We start from the raw sequence: 6,000 nt of genomic DNA on the forward strand, positions 1-6,000 counted from the left end.
TCCTTCAAACCTAAAAGGCTAACCCAGAACACAGTGAAGTGAGCGAGAGCCTTCTCTCTGTGCTGCATCCAGCTTTAGGCAAGTATGCAGCCTCTTAAGTACTGCAATTAAGATATTGAGCTAATGTTAGTAATCCTTTCCTGCCTGCCTAGAACACCCAAATTGTCTGAGCTATCCTTCATTTCAGGCAAAAGCCTGAGGAAATCAGCTGGGTTTATGTTGCATCTGAAAGGTCAGTCTGTGTCCCCATGGACTAAGAGGTATGGGGAAGTTCCAGAATTTGCTGCCAGCTTTTTGGTATTTATTTCTGGAAGCTGTTAACTTAGATTTTTTAGCTAATCTTAGCTATGGGGAACTGAGACGATGAATGAGGGGTTTAGAAAGTCACATTTATAGGTGCTTTACAGTGTATTTATAAATGACCAACCTTGCTTCTCAGGTTCCTTTTTAGATGGAATTTTAATTCAACATTATTTATGGATACTTAGGGCAGTGCAGATATTTACTTCTCTGATACCACATGTATGGAATTTGCTAAGTGAACCTTCCTCTAAATCAAAGAAAATACCCCTAAAAATCCTGGCAGAATTTGACATCAATAATTTTATACACCAGTGTTAATTGAGAGACAAATAATTCCTCATTTGAGGGAACTTGTGATACACATTTTTTGCAGCATATTTAAAATCTCCATAGAAAAGTAAACCCCCCCTATAAACATTTATATTTGATAGTGTAAAATAATATTTTTTTTAAATATAAGCAAATTCATTTACCAGCCTCTTGTTTAATTTCAACTCATGCTGTTTAAAAGAAAACAGGTGTCTGAAATATTCTAACCCTTCCCAGTCTGAAAAATGTAGTTCTTTTCCATTATTGACTCTGATTCCCTCTGTGATTTAATCCTTTTCCTTACATGGTTAGTGGGTAGAAATAGTGGGAAAGTCACAACCACAAACAATAACATGGCAATTAAGTCAGAGGTAGTGGTGGGACATTTAAGTAATTTTAAGTCAACATATATAAACATTACACTGCTGGCTTGAAAATCTGGACATCGTTTGCAGCTGGAAGATTTGATTGCTTAATTGATTTTGATTTTCAAATTGCTTTTGAAAATCAACCACTGGTTTGAATCTGCTCCAGATGGGCAATGGCTGAAAATTGTTATAATCTGGCACGTATTTGGTAACACAGATAAGTGAGTTGATGGCCTCATTAAAAGTATCTCAAACATATGCACTGATTAAAAAATGCCTCATCTCTGGCTCAGCAGGGTCTTGGCTGAGGGGAACTGAACTGCTCTGTCACTCCTAAGAGCTCTTTTTGGTATGTCAGTGGGAGGAAGTTCATAATGCTGTTGCACACAGAGGGAAATATAAAAGATGTTATGGTCCAGCATGCCTGCCTATCAGCAAGTGCAATATGGTGTAGGCCAGCACTTGTTCCCACTGTGGTCAGTGGGAACTCTTGTGTGAGTACATGTCACCTCGCCTGGATGCGAACCACTGAGATCATGTTTTTTACAAGTGTGAAAGCAGTATTTATTTTTCCTACAGGTCATCAAAATGAATGCCTACCTGGTTAAAAAATAGCACTGAGAGACAGCACCAGGGGCTGGAGGGATCTGAACATCAGAGCTTGCCATCTCAAAACCCCTTTACTGTCACTGCGGAGAAACAGGTGTTTCGAAAGCACAGCGCTTCCCCTCCTAAAGGTGATGGCTGAAGTTGGTCACATTGGTCGTGCCCTAGTAGTGCCTCTTTGTTTCCAAAAGAAATAAAGAAAGCCTAAGGTGACCACATCACATCAACATATACAGGTCTATGTTTTAATTATTTCAAGGTAGGTAAGCTAAATCCCAACTTAAACAGCATCCATCATTCTGACTGCTAGGTGCTAAAACACTGGGAGCACTTCTGCACTTTTTTCACAACCTCGGAACGACTGTGAACAGGGTCTTTCCTCCAAAGTGTTATGACTCAGTTCCCACAACACACTGTCATTTTTTGAAGGAGAAAATGTACCAGTTTCAATAGCAAACTTGGCAGAGACACTGACCAAAATGATGTCCCTGGCACATTATGTTCCTGGGCTTTAGTGTGCTTTATAAGCATTGCCTACATGAATTAAATGGCTCTTTTCTGTTTAGACAGCTGGATTTCTGTGTGGCACTAGATGGCAATATTCCCTCAGCTCCAGCAATGGTCAGGGGAGCCATACACAGCTAAGGGACATATTCTGACCTTGTTTCCTTGTTAGCTTATGTTATAGCAGCCAAGCTTTATGTGACTACAGTCAGTCTGGGCTGCAGAGGTTTCTTTTCTCTGTGTGCACTCACCCACCTACCTACCTTCATAGCTTCACAGTTCTCTGTCAAAGCTTTTGTTGGACAGTACACTTACTGTGTGGCATCTTCTCTTTCATTAAGAAAGCTCTTTTGGTGTCAGGCTGTTCCATGGTATGGATGCGCAAAAACACAGGCGAGAAGTATCTGCATCTGGAGCACAGCAATGCTTTCATGCTGCCTTTTGTGGATTGCTGTGGTGGTAGACTCTGTAAAGTCATTACTCTGATATAACGTTGCCTTATGTCACTTCGAAGTGGCTTTTTTTTCTTCATTTGTGCCTCTTCTCAGATAAAACGAGCATCATCTAAACTCAACAACTTACTGCACATCTCTGTGTCGTCAGATCAGGCCCCCAGCCTCACATGCCCCAACTTTTTCTTTCTTCCACTCCTCAAATTTCCTAGCAGACATCCATCTTTTTCTGTACCATTTCCCTTCACTATCTCACACTTCACAGCCCCAGCTTCAGTCCTCTGTCTCTCCAGTCTCTGCCTTCATGGCTGATGTAGCTGAGTAAACTGTGGTATAGCAGCATTCCAATGTTGCAATTTCCTGTAGGGGTCCTACAGGAAAGTGGGAGAGAGACTGTTCACCAGGGACTGTTCACCAACGATTGTAATGATAGGACAAGGGGTAATGGCTTCAAGCTGAAAGAGGGTAGGTTTAGGTTACATGTTAAGAAGAAACTCTTTACTATGAGGGTAGTGAGGCACTGGAACAAGTTGCCCAGGGAGGTTGTGGAAGCCCCGTCCCTGGAGGTCTTTAAGGCCAGGTTAGATGGGGCTTTGGGCAACCTGATCTAGTGAAGGTGTCCCTGCCCATGGCAGGGGGCGTGGAACTAGAAGATCTCTGAGGTCCCTTCCAACCCAAAGCATTTTATGATTCTATGATTGCTGTGTTGGGTACTGCTAAGTGCAAGAATGGAGCAGAAGCAAAAAGGGTACACCGGATCCTTGGATGGTATTAGGCTGCTGCATGCTGTCTGATCGATGGTAATATTAGGACTGGGACTCTGTAAGCACTGCAGTTACTATCAGTCAGCTGATGGATAGTCCTTTGATGGAGAGAGAAGCTCGCAAGAACATCAGACACACAGAGCCCTAAGCAGTCACCTTACAGTTATTTAAGGTCCCCCACAAAAGAGTATTGTTCTCTTTCAGGCACTTCAGTCCATCAGACAAACCATAGCTTATACTGTGAAATAAAAAGAGAGCAAAAAGTCCCTCCTTGCTCCCTTACATGTCTTCTAGATCCCAGGTACAGTCACAGAGGAGGGCAGAAGCCACATTTTCTTCACTGGCTTTCCTATGTCAATACCTGGAGGAGAATGTCCTCTCCCATCTATGGGCTATTATTATGCTACAATCTGCTGAGGAGAAATTAATCAATTCAACACCCTCTGGGGCTTCAGGCAAAGCTCCCTGGAAGCTGGAGTGACAAGACAGAAAAGAATGAGGACTGAGGAAAAACAAAATCAAGTATGAAGCGAGCAGCCGAGGTATAGATTTGCTATTGGTTTGTACTACATCTGATTCAGAAATAAAAGAAGGAAAACATAGAGCTACTTCTGACCAGTGCCTCTGGGGAAACACAGCCATTGAGAGAGGTGAATGGAGATGGCTGTAATACACCGTGGCACCTCAGGGACCTTGCACAGTCAGTCCCCACCACAGCCTTGGTATCCCAAGCAAAACTGGAGCTACATGCCCTCCTCTCATCACATGCCCCTGCTCTGCCACCCTAGAGAGCTACAGAGCCAAGCTGAAGAGCTCAAAGTTCTTGAAACCATAAACAAAATTTCATCCTGTTGGGAAGTATTGAATTATTCTCACTCCTTCTGTTCAAAGGATGGAGGAACCAAGGTGTAAAAGACTGTCCACCTCCAAGTGAAACTCCCCCAACTGAGTCCTGGCTCTGTGCCCTGCCATGCTCTTTTCTGGTAATTCCATACTGCATTTTTCTTTCTTTTCTTATCCCCCAAAGTCAACAGAAAATATTTGCGGCAAAATACAAGGTTGCTTTTGAATAATACAATCAAATCCCATTTGATAATAAACTAAATAAGATATAGTATGTTTCATGATGCAAAGACCTGTTTATGTACTTCTTGGTGATATATGAAAATACTTGACCAAGAGAAGTGCATCACACTGTGTACATAGAAACCTCAGAGTTTCTGAACCCATGTTTGCCCAGAGCATTCTTTCTTGTTGCATTTGCATAATTTGCTACTTCACATCCTTGTTTATATATTTACCAATCAGCTCAGGTGGCCAAGCAATTACAATAACAAACTTGTAATGTTCAGTAAATACTGTATCTTGAGGTACAAGGTATTGCCACATGGGTTCAGGCTCTGATCCAATATCCAGGAAAGTCAGAAAGAAGACTTCATTGGCCTTGACACATTTTCCACTGAATCTCTACTTGCACTAGAACTGTTTATGAAAAGAAATCACACAATTAAAATTAAAGCAACATACATCACTGGTATGGACAAAGGACATAATTTCTGACAGGTATTGAATGTTCTGCACCATCACATGTTTTTGATCTTAAACGACAAAACACAGTCTTGCACTGATAACATCTACTTTTGCTCAGGTGAATGAATATTGAAGTTTGTGTTTCACTGATTTCCATGTTGTGTTAACACGGAAGAAAATCTAATACTTTTAGGCAGCATAAGAACTTCTTCAAGAGAAAGACATTTGACAGCAATGTGCTTTTTACAGTCATGGTCTCTCACAGTCTTCATAATTGAGCTTTTTGGACCAAGAACTTTGGCTTTTCTGGACTTTCTGTGTGGCCTTGGAGAAGTCACTTGACCTCTTGTAAGGGAGGATTTGAGTACATCTGGAGCTTTCTTGAACTTCTGTCCATGTAATCATCTGTCAGTCTCAGTCCGGATTTGTCAAGATAGAGTGGAGGGAAATAGGAAGGGTCAGAACAATCTCCACTATCTTGATGCCTTACATACTCCCAGTCCTCCTAATTAAGTAAGTGCCCAAATTCTTTGTTGGAAAAGACAGATTCCCACAATTCCTTCTTCTCCAGCAAATGCTTTCACCCCTTGGATATATAACTGCTGCAGCAATAGGAGAACTTTTCAGCAATGTTTTCAGACTTCTGTGTGTACTTACCCAGATTTTTATCCTTTCTTTACCTAAATCTGCATCCCCAAAAAAGCTCTTGGTGGGGTGGAATTACTTCTTATTGACAGACAAATCAAGTTAATTGTCAGGGAGGTGACTAGTGGGTTTATGTAAATGTAAGTCAATGCTAGAAAAGAGATGGCCCAGATACCTGCCTGGGACCTTTTTGCATGTCTAAACTGGGATTGCTTTAGGTGAGATTAAGGTAGCCTGGGTAGTACTCAGGACTTTTTGTTTGCTCTTGTCACTCACAAATGGTACATAGGAAATTTAGCTGAGAAATCAAATGAACTAGTGCATAAATTTTTGGTGTGGGATGCTAAGGAACTGTTTAATATTTTAGGTTACCAAGGTAGCAGATGGAGAAGCTGTACTGTTTAAAGAGAAAGGAGATGAAAGTAAAACCTGAGTGTCTAGGTAATTTAATTAATGAAATAACATTTATAAATAATTCTGAACTGAGGTTGGATCAGATGTGTGAAAATTCTCCTTAGG

This window comes from Gallinula chloropus (assembly GCF_964237585.1).
Source record: "Gallinula chloropus genome assembly, chromosome: 1".
NCBI lineage: Eukaryota > Metazoa > Chordata > Aves > Gruiformes > Rallidae > Gallinula > Gallinula chloropus.